Genomic DNA, 16,019 nt, shown 5'->3' with positions numbered 1-16,019 from the left:
AAGGTTCTGGGCTCCCTATGCAAGCAAGTCTCTCCCCACTTAGCCCCCGTCCCAGAAGGTAACTGTGCAGCTTTCTAAACCCTCCAAACAAATGGCCGCTTGACACCCTAGCCCCCTCACGCCGGGTGCCTGCAGACTGCCATCTGTGTAACTGAGGCCCTGCATCTGCCTTCTTGCCGGGGGGGGGGGGGGGGGGGGGGGGCCTGAGGAAGTGGAGTCAGAGAGGACCGGCCAGAAAGACCCTGAGCCAGAGCCCCACCCTACAGGCCAGGAAGTGGAACTCACCCTGGAGAAGGGACAGCATTGCTTCACATTCTGGACTTTTCTGACCATCTGCTGTCCCTGCCCAGCTGGGCATGTCCACTGTACCCCACCATTCCAGGATCTGCTCGAGGACAGAGGACGCTGGGGGCCTAGCCACAGCCTTGCCACTTCCACGCTGTGTGTCATTGGGCAAGTGCCTTCCCCTCTCTGGGCTGTAGGGAGGGTGGAAACAGGAGGTGACTGGATGATCTTCAAAGCCCTCTCGGGTCTGTGTGTGGGGTCTGAGCCTGCCCCCCCCCCCCCACAGGACTCCAGCTGCAGGACACGGCAGGAAGAGAGGCCAGCAGGCTTCCCAGGGCCTCATGGGTGCAGGCACGGAGCGGGATGCACTGGCTTCTTCTTCCTCAGACCCTTCCCTCAAGAGTTCTGGGGATGAGCTTCAGCAAGTGCCTGGGCGAAGGCTTGAGGTTGAAGGGACAAACAACCTCCGCTTCCCGGGATGAGCAACAGGTGTCACGAGTCACAGGGCTGCGGGGCACAAGTCTTCCCAAAAGTCAAGTGTCCTGGTCAGAGAGACTAGCGCCAGCATGGCGGGGCTCCTGCCGGCCAGCCCTGCTCGGCGTGGGCAGCGCAGGTAACGAGAGGGACAGATCGCAGCCCATCGAGTAACGGAAGAAGTCGGGTGTCTATCCAGGTACAAACCAACAGGTGAAGGGGTGCCTGGGAGGCTCATTGGTTGAGCGTCCAACATCAGCTCAGGTGATGATCTCATGGTTATGAGTTCAAGCCCCACGTCGGGCTCTGTGCTGCCAGCTTGGAGCCTGGAGCCTGCTTCGGACTCGGTGTCTCCCTGTCTCTGCCTCTCCCCTGCTCGTGCTCTGTCTCTCTGTCTCTCTCAAAAAATAAACATTTAAACCATTTTAAATAAACAGATGAAAAAGTTTGATGAGGAAGGGGATATCTGGGTAGTTTTAAAACCCCTCCCCACAGGGGTCCCTGGGTGGCTCAGTCGGTTAAGCATCAGACTCTTTGATTTCGGCTCAGGTTGTGATCTCATGGTTCGTAAGCTCGAGCCCCATGTCCGGCTCTGTGCTGAGAGTGAGGAGCCTGCTTGGGATTCTCTCTCTCACCCTCTCTCTCTCTCTGCCCCTCCTCAACCCCCTCAAAATAAACAAACTTTAAAAAAAAAAACCCTACCTACAAATAATTACTAATTTCAAAGTAAAAGAAGTGACTTACAGCGACAGGAACTTGCAGACACCACTTGGATCGACGTCTGGAGTCACACGCGCCCTGATGGGAGGCGCTGAGGAGACCACAGTGTCACCTCTGGGACGGTCCTTCTAAGGCCTGGATCTAATCCCTAGGAAACATGAGACAAACCCAAACAGAGGGCTGTTCGGGAAACAACTTCAACAATGTCCAAGTCCTTCAAGTTGAGGGGGGAGAGACAAAGAGAAATTGTTCCAGGTTGAAGGAGAAAAAGAGTCATGATGACAAAGCATCACACAAGGACACAAGGTGCTGGTCCTTGGTCCTTTAGCTGGGAAGGACGTACGGGGACATGTAGCAAACCCTTGGGGTCTGGGGTTGGATGGGAGGGTGCGTCCGTGTGAATCGCCTCATGGCGACGGCGGCGGCCTCTAAGATGGTCCCCAGAGGTGCTCACCTCCGTATTCACTCCTTCTTCCCCGCCCCCCACCCCCGGAGTGGAGACTATGGCAGAAGAGACCGGATGTCGTTTCTGAGGTGAGGTTTTAAAAAGCCTGCGGCCTCTTCCTCTCCCCCTCCCTCCGCCTAACCCACCCCGCCACAAGCCGGCGGCCACACTGTGCAGCCCCGTGGAGAGGCTTTCTTATCCCGGTGACAAACGGGGGACCCGGTCCAACAGCCCATGAGGACCTAAAGTTCCAACAACCGCCTGAGCGAGGTTCCAAGTGGGTCCTTCGACCCAGTCACGTGTGAAGATGAAAGCAGCCCCGGCCAACAGCCTGCCTGCCTGGTGAGTCAAAAGCATCCCGAATGCTGGAGTCAGAGCCATCGGGCTACGCTGCACCTGGGAGACACTAAGTGTCTGTTGTGCGAAGCCTCTGACTTTGGGGGTGAGAGGTTAGGAGGCAGTGAATAACTGAGCTGTATTGTGGTTACGCAGGAGAATGTCCCTGTTTGTAGGAAATACATGCTGACAAAGTCAGGCATGTGGGGACATCGGACGAAGCTTTGTTTTCTGTTTTCTTTTTTTAATGTTTCTTTATTTTTGAGAGAGAGAGAGATAGAGCATGAGCAGGGGAGGGGCAGAGAGAAACGGAGACACAGAACCCAAAGCAGGCTCCAGGCTCCGAGCTGTCAGCACAGAGCCCGACACAGGGCTGGAACCCATGAACTGTGAGATCATGACCTGAGCTGAAGTCGGACCCTTAATAGACAGGGCCACTCAGGTGCCCCGAACGAGACATATTTTCAAATGGCTCAGGAGTAAAAAGTTCTCTGTACTGGCAACTTTTCTGTACATTTAAGATTGTTTTCAACTTAAGACATTTATTTTTAAAAGAATACCATCTAAAATGGGATCAAACCACCCCTACCTTAGACCCTTCGGTGACTTTTTTGTTGCCCCAGGATCAAATCCACGCTCCTACTGCTGGTGGGAAAGCAAACTGGAGCAGCTGCTCTGGGAAACAGTGTGGAAGTCCCTCAAACAATTAAACATAGAACTACCCTATGATGCAGCAATTGCACTACTAGGAATTTATCCGAAGGATACAAGAGTGCTGATTTGAAGGGGCACATGCACCCCAATGTTTATAGCAGAGCTTTCAACATTCAAATAGCCAAAGCATGGAAAGAGCCCAAGTGTCCATCAGTTGATGAATGGATCAAGAAGATGTGGTTCGGGGCACCTGGGAGGCTTAGTCGGTTAAGCGTCCGACTTTCGCTTAGGTCATGATCTCACGGTTCATGGGTTGGAGCCCCGTGTCGGGCTCTGTGCTGACTTGCTAGCTCAGAGCCTGGAGCCTGCTTCAGTCTGTGACTCCCTCTCTCTCTGACCCTCCCCTGCTCACGCTGTCTCTCTCTCTCTCTCCTAGAAATAAATAAAACATTTAAAAAAATTAAAATAAAAAAAAAGAAGATGTGGTTCATCTATATAAGGAATACTACTTGGTGATGAAAAAGAATGAAATCTTGCCATTTGCAACAATGTGGATGGAACTAGAGCTTATTATGCTAAGTGAGATAGGTCAGGGAAAAACCAGTATCATATGATTTCATTCATATGTGGAATTTGAGAAACTTAAGAGGTGATCATAGAGGAAGGGAAGGAAAAATAAGATAAAAACAGAAAAGGAGACAAACCAAAAGAGACTCTTAAATACAGAGAACAAACTGAGGGTTGAGGGAGGTTCGGGGATGGAGGGGTGGGTTAAATGGGTGATGGGCATTAAGGAGGGCACTTGCTGGGATGAGCCCTGGGTGTTGTATATAAGTGATGAATCACCAAGTTCTGCTCCTGAGTCCAAGACTACGCTGTATGTTAACTAATTTGAGAAGTAAAAAAAAAAAATCCTTGCTTCTGGGTCTGGCATTCAAGGCCACCTCCCCCATACCTACTCCACCTGCATCTTGCACGCCTCTTACACCTTACTCTAGACAGTGTACTTTTTTTTAATGTTAATTTATTTATTTTGAAGGGAGAGGGGCCGAGAAAGAGAGAGAGAGAGAATCCCAAGCAGGTTCCACGCTATCAGCACAGAGCCCACAGGGGCTCAATCTCATGAACTGTGAGATCATGACCTGAGCTGAAATCAAGAGTTGGACACTGAACCGACTGAGCCACTCAGGCGCTCCAGACAGGACCCTCTCTAGAAGCTCCCGGAGCCCTGCCGTTTCTCCACAGAACCCCCTTTCCCCGGTGCTTTCTCTGCCTGGACCGCCCCCCTCCCCTTCCTCCCTGGACGTCCTTCATAGTCTTCTAAGACTCATTTCAGAGTAAGCCCCTCCCTTTCCCTGTCCCCTCCCCCCCCCCCCGCCCCTTCTCCTTCTGCCGTCACAGCACAGCATAGAGTACACGTTACTGACTGTGAGGCCAGCAAGGGCGGGGGTTGCATCCAATTCCCTGCGGGGGCTCAGCACTCAGTGCACAGTGGGCACCCCGTTCCAAGGTCCTCAATGTGGACGGTCACGCCAATAGCCAGAACAGCATGTTCGGACCTCAGTCTTGGATGGGGGCCCCAGATTCTGGTCCCTAGAAGCGACCTCCCTGTGACGGGCCCTCAGTCCCCGCACAGTGCCTTGAGAAGGTCCCCGGGGAACTCCAGGCCCTGCAAAGGAGCAATTTGTACTTGAGGCCCGTTAATGAATCCCTAAACGGTGGAATTAATTACTGTCTGTCAAAATTAGACTTTTCCTTTCCTTCGAGATGCATCTTCTTTTTATTCTTAATTAATTTTTAAAATTACGGCGTCAGTGCGAAGTCTAATTTATTTTACTTTTAGCATTATTTCTCTGATAAGCAATTTCATTTTATGCCAGGCGCCCGCCTCGATGCCAATTTATCATATGGGCCCTGGCTTCCGAGGGCTGCACCAGACCCGAAGGAATGGGGACTGAAGGGACCAGTAAAGGGCCTCGCAATGCACATGGCCCTGCTGGGTCGGTGAAGGGCTCCTACATCATTGTCTCACGACCCCACAAAAAGCCCTCGGAAACAGAGCCTGTCATCCCCATTTTTTAGGTGAGGAAACTGAGGCTCACAGAGAAGAAATTACCAGAACATGTTGGAAGAAAGAAGCCCAGTCCAGGCTCAGACTCCAAATCTGATGACTCTTCTACTTGACCCTAGAACTTAGATGGGGCTTATTTAGACTTCACGACCTTTGATGTAGCCCCAGACGCTGACAGGACAGGCCCTACATGATATTGGGCTTTGTCTGCCCATGAGCCCTCCTCTCTCATTCTTGTAAATGCCCTTCTCGTGTGGGGGGGGGGGGGGACTCGTTCCCGTCCCACCGCCCCACCCCGCACGGGAACCCAGAGTCCAAAGGAGAGGCTCGTGCCTCGTTCCGCCTCGGCCATGGCTTGCAGGGCAGACTCATGGCTCAGGCCGCACCAGTCAGCCTCTGCCTTGGGACTTTTCTCACCGCAGCTCCAGGAGAAAACGGCCTCCTCCCTGGTTCTGAAGCCCAGCAAATGTGAGCCCCAAAGCCGCTGGGCCACGTGTCCCCCACCCCCAGCCCACAGAGGAGGGAGGATGGTGGCCCAAAGACTGAAGGAGAGACAGAGGCATGGTGAGTCCCTGGTTCCAGCTCCTTCCACGGCCTGCCTCACCCTCACTCCTCACGGCTGGTTACACAAGGCCCTTCTAAGGTCTAAATCAGTCTGAATGGGGTTTCTGCCCCTTTGCGGCCCTGCGGGTTCTGGCTGGCCCAGGTGGGCTTGCAGAGCTGAGGGGAAATGGGAGCCCAGCCCCCCCATGAGCCCTAGAACTGCTTCCTGTCACGGGCCAGGGACAGTAAGCACCGGGGGCTGACGGGAAACAAGACCCAGAGTAGTCTGTCCCTGCCTGTTCGGCCCCTCTCGCCTCCCTGGGAAGAGCCCACATGCGGGAGGCTAACACGCAGGCCCCCGGCCCCTCGCCCAGCCCTGTGTCTGTCACAGACAACGTCCGTATCACGCCCCCGCAGCCTCAGGGGGACAAGAGCTCACTGCCCTTTTCCTTGCCGCCATGCTTTTGCACATTGTTTCCCTTGGCCGGGCCCTCCTCCCATGGCCTGCCTACTCATTTATGACAACACTTCCTCCAGGAGGCCCTCGGGCCACCCCAGAGTGACAAGTCCCGCCTCTGTGTCATGCTCATCTGGTTCTTGCACACACTATCCAGGTAGAGCTACTGGGTTATGTCGCTTGTGAGCTGTCTGGAGTCCATGGATCGGCGTCCCCGGTGCCCAGCCCTGGGACTAGCTCAGGGGAGCATCATTTAGCCAACAAGTATTGATCAAGGGTCTATGAGGTGCGAGGCAAAACCAGGTAAGATGGCAAAATGCACTGAGCTCACCCTCTACGAAGGGAAACGAGACAACGAATGATGACTATAACACATATAAAAATTACAGGGCAGTGACCCTAGTAAGTGGGACCAGAAGCACAGGGGGCAGGTTGTGTCCATAAACAGGGGTCAGCAGAGGCTTTGCTGAGACGGTGACATCTGAGAGAGTCTCCGAGGAGGACGGAGAGTGAACCATGTGAACATCTGTGGACGGCATTCCAGGCATAGGGAGCACTCCGGCTCTGAGGCAGGAGCAGACCAAGCACATTCAGGGAAAAAGCGAGGGGTGGGGGGGTGGGGGGGGCTGGGTGGAGAGATGGGAGAGAGGACAGGGCAAGGGCAGAGGCTGAGCACACGGGAGGCTGTGAGGGGCAGGCATGTGTGGTTAGAAAGCTCCAGAAGCACCAGCCGGACAGCTGAATTGTACTTGGAGAAGGTTCTTATAATCTAGGTAGCGTGAGCCACGGGCACAGTTAACCGTGAGGACACCAATGACATCTGCCCGGTGAGCAGGGCATGACCAGGGCGAGTGAGTCAGGGGGGTTCTCAGGGGCAGCGTCAGGAGCCGGGCCCTGGGACCCGGGTCCACTCACGGGGCCGCAGGCACGAGAGGCTGAGCTGGCTTCCCGCCCTAACAAAACGCCACCACCAGGGGGCGCTAGAAACAACAGCACCTCTGTTGAGGGTTCTGGAGGCTAGACGTTCTACACCCAGGGGTCGGCAGGACTGCGCCCCATCCCAGGCTCTGGCTGGAATCCTTTCTCACCTCTTCCCACCTTCTTTCTGGTGGTGGGTTCCTTGGCAGCGACGTCAGTCCGTCCTCTGCCTCTCTCGTCACCTGCCTCCTCACTGGATGTCACCACGTCTTCATCTGGTGCTTTCCCCCCATGTGTCTCCTCTTCTGGAGGCTACTGGTGAAGATGGCGGAGAAGTAGGGGGATGTGTACTTCCCGCCCGCATCTCTCAAACAAAGAAAGGCTGAAGCCAAAAGACTCTGGACCCCAAGAGTCTGGGAGGAAAGGGGACAGTCTACTAAGAAGACGGCCCTGTAGGCTGCTTCAAGGAACAAACCAAAGCACACATGGTGAAGAGTCCAAAATATCACTACGAGTAGGGAAATAAAATAACCAAAGTCACAACAAGAGAGACCAAGGGACGCCCTTAAAAGGACACTTCCGGAATGGCCAGGCCCCAGATAGTGTACGAGCCTCCTTTAATATCGCACTGCTCGCAAGTGCCGAGCGCATAAGAAGTTTTTAAAACTTACAAGAGGCAGAAACTAGTCAAAATGGGGAAACGGAAGGACTCTCCTCAAAAGAAATTCCATGTGCTTCCTCTTCTTACAAGGACACCCATCATATTGGGTCGAGGGCCCACCCTCCTCCAGGATGACATCATCTTCCCCACGTACATCTGCAACAACCCTATTTCCAACACGGTTGGGACATCAACGTATCTTTAAGGAGAGACACATAGAGTTCAAGCCATGCCAGACTTGTAACCTCCCAGAGACCCAACGTGTGACCTTGGCGGTGCCACATTCCCTCTCTGAGCCTCAGTCTGTCCTCCGGAGGACAGAGGGGCTGGCCCACCATCCCTCCAGAGCTTGCTGGTGCCTCTCCAGGTCCTTTTGAAGAAACTAGCCTTCTTTTCTCACTGTGCCGCCTCTGATCTCTGGCACAGCGGTGTGGGGACAGGAGCTTAGATGCTTCCAAACTGTATCTTCACCATAAAACAAATATTTTGAAAACCCTTTTGATGTCGCTCTAATGGAGTGCGGAAAGCATCTCTCAAACCACCCCCCCCATTTTTAATTCCATCCTTTTTGCTATTTTTCCCCCTCCTTTAAAGCTTATGTTTGCTTTCATGTTACACGTTATTTATTTTGTTGCTTGTCAATTAGTGTCTATTCTCCGAGCGACAAGCACATTAGCAGCTGCAGAGACGGAAATTAAAATTTGCAGCCCGGTTGACGCTACCCAAGCCACGCCTACCCGGCTGAGAAAACGGCACCTCCTTGTCTTTTCAAGAGATGACCTTCCTCTCCCTTCTTCCTGTTCCTGGATCCTGATTTAATTCCAACTGACTCCTCCACGGTCCCTGCACTGACGTGATGGCTTTGAGGCGGAACTTTTTCAAATGCACAAAGGAAGCCATGGCTCCTGTTACCTGTGGCCTTTGATGACACTTCGTGTAAAACAGGAGGGGCCCCATTTGAATACCAGGCTCTAAATTGCCAGTCCGGGGGCTCTAACTCAGCGAGCCTAACCCAACACACCTCCGTTCGGCAGATGTTAACCAGGGGACACAATGTGGTGGGAGCACAGGGACCCAGTACCAGCTCCTTGACTTATTGGGCACTGCCCCTGAGCCAGGAAATTAATCACACTGAGCTTTATTCCCTCGCCTGCAAAATGGGAGAATTAAAACCAGCAGCAGAGGATCCTGGAAGGCTGAGGTTGTGTGCGGAGGGCGTTGCAACCTGGCTTCAGCACCCGACTAATCCAGCAAACCGGAAGTATCGCCTCACACAAGTTAATCATGTGGCCAGGAAGGCTCTGGGGAAACGAGATTGAGGATGGGAGTCCCCCAGGCAAAGACAGGGACCCATCCTCAGCCCAGTCAAGGACAAGATCTGACCACTGTGCACTAGGCTGCAGACAGAAGGTGGGGGGACCATGAGACCCCAACCTAAGCAGGGGGGGGCTTCAGAGCCCAAAGTTAAGGCAAATGACCAAGGAACTGGGAGGGCAACATCTTTGCTTTCTCTGTTCCCAAGATACTACTGCACAGATCCAGGCAATGGAGGAAGCAGGGCGACTGCTTCATTGTGAGCTGAGCAAACACCTGTTACCACCACATGCCTTTGAAGGACACCCTTCTCTGCCCTAGGTCTCCTGGGAGGGGGTGAGACTCCCTTGGCAGTTCCAGTGGGAAGGCAGGAGACCCCAGGGGACAATGACTGAGTGCCATTCTGCCCCATCACGTTGCATCCAGTGCCTTGCCTGAGACTTCTGTCTTCTCACTGTTGGAATCCAAGTGGCCTGAGCGGGCCCGGGACTTCCCCAGGACATCGCCCGTCAGTGACAGACAGGACAAAGAGCTGGCTGGAGCCCTGGCTCTCCCAGACCCTCTCTGTGACCTCAGGCAGTTGTCGTCACCTTTCTGCAAAGTTCCTGCGAGTATAAAAGGACAGGAAGCTGAATCTACAGGACTGTTTGCTGAGAGACTGAACAGTGAGAAAATATACTTAGAATACCTTAAACGTGGAGGCCCAGGCCACAAAGACGTGCCGACAGTGGTGATGATGGTGGCATACCGAGGGACGAACATGTATGTCACCCACCCGGCCACAGGCAGGACGCCAGGGGGACTCTTCTCCAGCTTCTGCCTGGGTGGCCCCACCCTGGCCGCAGAGGAACCCAGAGGACGGGCTGCAGTAGGGGGGGGGGGGGGTTTGTCCCCAGGACGTGCCCGTGCCTCCCCGCTCAGGAGCCAGAGCGACACTCCCGGAGCCCAGCAGGCCGCCCTCCTCTTTCTCCAGACCCCCAGCGGCCACCCATCTCCTTTGGAGTCACGCTGACCAGCTGAGGGCCCTGGTGTGCTCCGAGCCCTTGCCCGCCCCCACCAGCCCCCTCCCTGCCCCTGGGCTCCCTCCTCCCTCCCTCTCGGTGTTGCTCCAGCTCCTGTGCCCTCCCTGGGCCTGGGACCCCCGCACCCTCATCTCCTTCCGTCCTGCTCTCCTGTCCTGGGCCCGAAGCACCTTCACCCCTAACAGAGGTCTCTCCTCCGTCCCGCTCCCACGCTGCTAGACTCCCAGCCACGGATGCGTCCCCAGGGCCCGGAACAGGAACTGCATCTTCTGCACAAGGGTGACCATGGCGCAGGTGACGGCCCTGATCAGGGCAGGCCAGCGAGGGACAGGGAGGAAGGCGCTCTAATTCTCTGTGCAGCAGGCTCCCCGGGGCGCCTGTTAAAGCCAGGAACTGCTGTGCCTCCCCTCGGAGCCACCACGCCTCACTCTGCGGCCAGGCCTCCTCATCGGGGGGACCGCAAGTCTCCGGGAACCCCATGCAACGAGGGCTGAGAGCTCGGCGTCCCAGCTGTGGCCCCACGTGGTGTACGACGTGGGGCAAGCACTCTCCACCTGGGCGAGCACAGCGTGGGGCCACTGGTTTGCACAGGGGGCCCTTTGCAGCCCCCGCACTCTGTGCAGAGGCCTCAGAGTGGGGGTGCATGTGTGGCGGGCTCCCCGGGGTCAGGACCCTGGTTGCGCACGTCGTCTTCCCGCAGACCAGACCCGCTCTGTCTGCCCTGTCTACCCGCCTTGTCTACAGTGCCTGCACGGGGGATTCTTTGTGAAAAGTGTTTTGATTCCCGCTCCCAAGGAGGCCAAGGACTCAGGAGCCGCCAGATTATGGTTCTGGGCCGCGGGCAGGTGGCCTCACCCCTCAAGGCTTCACACACCCAAGTGTAGCCTGGGCCGAGTGGCCCCGAGCGCCCTCCCAGATCCGAAGCTCGGGTGTTCATGGTGCCGGGCAGCAGACGCGTCAGCAGGAAGCATAGGAACCGGCTGAAGAGCAGGAGACAGCTTCTGCAGACGGACAATTAGCATCACACAATATAACACTCTAATGGCAGAATCTTTTATATTAGAATAGACATTATGGAGCACGGTTCCGTCAAATGAATATAATAGACTTGTTTTATATTACAATGCACACTGTAATTACACATTTCAATAATTCCTTCAATGCATTACATAGAAGCATTCGGAAGTAATGGAGTCCTGTAACCATATATAATAACTCGCCTACGGGGAGGACGCTGTGGGTGGTGACGGGTGACAGAGAACCCTAATGTCCTCCTGCGTGGGGCCACTTGCCTTCTGACTGCGACCTCTGGATGCTTTGCAGAGGGGACGCTTTGTCCAAGCACCTGCCCATCTAGAGGAGAATCGTCCCTACAACATCTCCCACTGCACTTCCGTGACCCATACCTCTGGGGGTGGGGAGCTCACTACCTCCCAGGCTACCTATTTGCTGGGCCCTTAGGAATTTACTCTACATTGCTATGGGCACATGGTTATAATCTCTAAATTCATATGATCATATCTTTTTAAAGTCCATTTATTTTGAGAAAGAGAGAGAGCGAGCGAGAGAGAGAGAGCGAGAGAGTGCAGAGTTAGGGCTGAGGGAGAGGGAGAGGGAGACATCGATGATGTCAACCCAGAGCCCGATTCTGGGCTCAAAGTCACAAATCAACCATGAGAACATGACCAGAGCTGAAATCAAGAGTCAGACGTTTTAACCAATTAGCCAGCTAGGCGCCCAGATCCGATCGTATTTATATCGACGAAAGTATTGTATTTGGTTTTTCCTGCAGCCGTAACAGATCGCCTTACACTCGGTGGCTTCAAGCAACACAAACTTCCGCAGTTCTGGGGGTCAGAAGTCTGACATGGGTCTCCCTGGGCTACGGTCAAGCAGGTAGCAGGACTGTGTTCCTCTCTGGAGTTTCTAGGGAAGTGTCGATTTCCTTGCCTTTTCCACCTCCCCAGGCCATCAGCACCCTTGACTCACGGCCCCTCCGTCCACTCTCAAAGCCAGCCACTCTCTGACCCTTTGTCCACTGCTACAGCTCTCTCTGTCCGGCCACTGCCAATGAAGATTCTCTTTTAAGGACTCATGCCATTAGACGGTCCCACCTGGACAACCCAGGGTGAGCTCCCCGTCTCAAGGTCTTTAACATTAAGCACATCTGCAGATTTCCTTTTGCCACGAAACGTAAATAAATATTCACAAGTTCCAGGGGTCCGAGAATGTCTCTGGGGACAATGTTCTGTCTACTACAGGCATGGTTTTCTTAATATAATACTAAATGGACTGAGTTTCTGTGTAGCAACATAGATGGACCTTGAGGGTGTAATGCTGAGCGAAATAAGTCAGGCAGAGAAGGACAAATATCATATGTTTGCACGTATAGGAGGATTAGGAGGAACTTGACGGAGGAACAAGGGGGAGAAGAAGGGCGGAGATGGTGGGGGAAAGGGAGAGAGGCAAACCATGAGAGACTCTTGAATGCTGACAAAAACTGAGGACTGATGGATGTGGGGGGGAGGGGGGGATGGGCATGGAGGAGGGCACTTTGGGGATGAGCACTGAGTGTTATGTAGAAACTAATTTGACAATAAACTATTTGTAAAAAAAAAATAAAATAAAATAAATGGACTGAGTTCCTATTCGCCTACAGAAAGGACGGGGCTGCTGTAGGATCAAATGTGACAATATGTTGTGTGGTGCTTGGAATCTATGAGTTTGATGAATGCAAAACAAATTCAGTGAGCCAGTGGGAAAGAGTCAACATGAGGATCCCCTCGGTCGATCCCCCGAAAGCAAGGTGCGGGACACCATCACGGGGCTCACCGCGTAGTAGGGCAGGTCATATACAGAACTGTTTCCCTCTCTTGTTTGGACTCTCCCTTTGTTATTTTTTTAAGTTAATTTCTTTATTTGGAGAGAGAGAGAGAGCAGGGAAGGGGCAGAGAAGGAGAGGAAGAATCCCAAGCAGGCTCTGCGCTGTCAGCCGGATGTGGAGCTCGATCTCACGAACTGTGAGCAGGATGTGCCTTCGGCGCTGTGAGGGGTGCGGCAGCACGGACCCCTCTGGGTGGGGGAGGAGGTACCACCAGTGAGGAGCTGGGAGCAGGGGACCGGGGCAGACGGGAGGGCATGCATGCCAAGGAGGAACTGGGGCTCGGTCCAGGGAGGTGCGCACGGCCAGGGAGCCGTGGGGCGCTGCCTGGAACAGCATCGCGGTCCGTTTCCGGCAGAAGAGCCGCCCGTAGCAGGTCACAGCTCCCTCCAGGGCAGGACCCAGGGTCGGCAGACAGAACATGAGTCCCTCAGGCTGGTATCCCCCACTGCTGCCCAGGCCAGCAACCGCCCTAAAGCAGCCGCGGGAAGAGAGCAGGGTCATGCGTCCTTGGGCCAGGCCCCCCTTCCGTGGAGCTGGGCTGGGTCCTCCCTCACCCCTGCACTGGCCTCCCTTCCAGCCTGTGTCTTCCTGCCTCCCCTCTGCTCTGGGCTCCCCCTTCACCGCCCTTCAGTCACCATTGGTTCCCCAATGCCAAGGATGGGCCCAAATCCTGAGGACTTTGTATCCAACCTCATGCTGGCCACCCCGGCCACACGCCACCACCGCAGGGCCCTGGTGGCCTCCACGCCTTTGTACAGGCTGCTTCCTCCACCTGGTGCCCCGTCCCCACCCCCCACCTATAACATCTGCCTGCTCTGAGGGACAAACTCATCGTCAACAGCCCTCCGTGCTACCCCGTCTCCGTGAATGAGGCCGCACCGTGGTCACGGCCGGACCCAGCGGCCCCGACCCTCTTCTGTCCCTCGCCCTCACCCCCGTGCACGCACACATGGCCCTGCTCAGCCAGTGCACTGGGCCCCAGCTCCCCCCGAGTGGCCCAAATTCACCCCACCCGCTCCCCACGCCCGGCCTCGCCCAGGTGAGCACACCGTGGCCTGGGCACACGCTGTTTGTTCTGCCTGGAACCCCGCCCTCCCCACCTCCCACCTCGCAGGTTCCTGGCTGGCCTTCCCTGCACCGCAGGGCACCTCCAAGGCCGGACGGGGGCCTCTTCCCCGGGGGCCTTCGTTCTTACCATTCACCACCTAACGGGGTTAACTGTGTGCCTGCCCCGCCCCCCTCCGGGTCTGGCAGCTCTGGGCAAAGGTGGGGGCTGCAAGGTGAAGGTCTCCTGCCCCTCATGAGTCACGCACGCCTTCCGGTTGGGCTGGCAGCCACCCCGTGTCTGTGTCCCTCCCCCACCCCCCACGCATTTTGGAGAAGCAGCGCAGGGCTGTTCCCCTTCCTCCCTGTCGTGTGCGTCACTGGCCACGCGGTGCCACGACAAGCCGGGCCACACGTTGTTGTGTGTGGCGTCAATACAAACAGAGGACCTTTTAAAACCTGAAAACCTATAATCAAGCTCTCCTGTGAATGCCCGTTAATGAGGATGTGATTACAGCATGAGAGGAAAGCGTGGGAAGGTGGCTTGGTTAACGCTGTGCCTTTGAGCAAGGTGGTGCTCGGGTAAGAGAGGGGCCCCTTCCGTGCCCAGGGCTGCCCGCTGGGGTCAGCTGGGGTGGCGGCATCCCCAAGTTCAGGGTCAAAATGGACAGAGGCGAAAGGGCAGAAGGGCAGGAGCTGGGAGGGCTGAGTAGGGGCGGCTCCCACTCCGTCTCCTGTTGAGGATGGAGAGCCGAAGGCCATGCCAGGGACAGGGCTGGACTTGGCATCTGGTGGCAGGGACCTCCAGGGCGCTGACCGTGTGGATCACCCCGGGCCACCCTGAGCCAACCCCCTTACGATGCTGAGTGTGCTCACACCCCACCCAGCGGTGGGCCGGCCGGCCTGCATCTGAATCCTGCTCCACCAACTACTGGCCGTGTGATGCTGGGCAGGCCACTCTGGGACGCAGTCTTTAGTCTGGAAGCAGCAGCGTCTCCCCCTGCAGGGCTGTCACATGACTGCACGTGGCAAGGTTGGAAGTCCGCCGGGTCCGCGGGATCCCAGGAATGACCAGGAACTGGTCTTCCCCATCAGTCTCACTGCTTCCAAAGCGCCCTGGAGACGCCCTGGGCATGTTTGGTGAGTGAATATACCTGCTGGCCTGTGGCTGGCACGGGGGTCGGAGTGGGGAGCAACTCACACCGGTCTGCGCCCTCACAGACCTTCTAGCTACCGACGGGGCAAGGCACAACCCCCAAAACGGCACTCCCACGATCGAGGTGATGAGGGGAATAAAGGCGAGAGAAATGTAACATGAATGAAACCTTACAGCTTGCGTGACCTTCCTCGGGCAACTACGGCTGCCTTGCTTCCTTAATGTCTTTATTAGAGACCAAAACTAACCTTATCCTAACAGTAACTAGCCCCCCAAGGTCCTGAAAGCCTTGCTTTCAAATTCCTTAGAGACTCAGGCTATCCCTCACCCCCACTAACTTAAAAGTATGTAATCAGTCCTTACAACCCCAGGGCGGCTCTTCCAGCCCATGGCCCTGTCCCCATGCTTTAATAGAATCAACCTTTTGCACCAAAGGCGTCTCAAGAATTCTTTCTTAGCCGTTTGCTCAAGAACCCCGTCATGGTCACAACAGTCGCCACGTGCCTGTGACGGGGAATCGTGCTGTGACCGTGCACAACACAAGTTCCTTAATAGAAAGAATTCCCTGACTAGGATCTGAGGCATGAGGAGGACCCAACTAGCCAGAGAAACAAGAGAGGCTGGGGCAGGGGATGGAAGTATGCTAGGCAACATGGCAATGTGTGCAAAGGCCCTGTGGCTGGAGAGAGGAAAGCCCCTATGAGGCTGCAGCCTGGGGGGCTGAGAGGGTGGGCAGCTGGAGGGGAATGAGGAACAGGCAGGACTCAGTATAACCAGGGCCAGCAGGTCATGCACAATGGGAAGCATTCAACATTTTAAACAGAGAGAATATGATCAGCTTTGCATTTTAAAGACTCTCTATAGCTGTGATATGGGGACACTTCAGGGTAAGGCTGGATGCCAGAAGTCCAGCTAGAAAGCCAGCAAGTGGGGCAGGTGAGGGACAATGGTCATCCAGGCCAAGATGGTGACAGAGATAATCAAAGCAATGGCCTCTGGAGAGGTAGTGGCTTGAGCAGCCATGATCGTGGACGG

The sequence above is a fragment of the Hyaena hyaena genome, unplaced genomic scaffold, assembly GCF_003009895.1.
Source record: "Hyaena hyaena isolate Hyena2069 unplaced genomic scaffold, ASM300989v1 scaffold_90, whole genome shotgun sequence".
Taxonomy (NCBI): domain Eukaryota; kingdom Metazoa; phylum Chordata; class Mammalia; order Carnivora; family Hyaenidae; genus Hyaena; species Hyaena hyaena.
Note: the sequence above shows the minus strand (reverse complement) of the source record.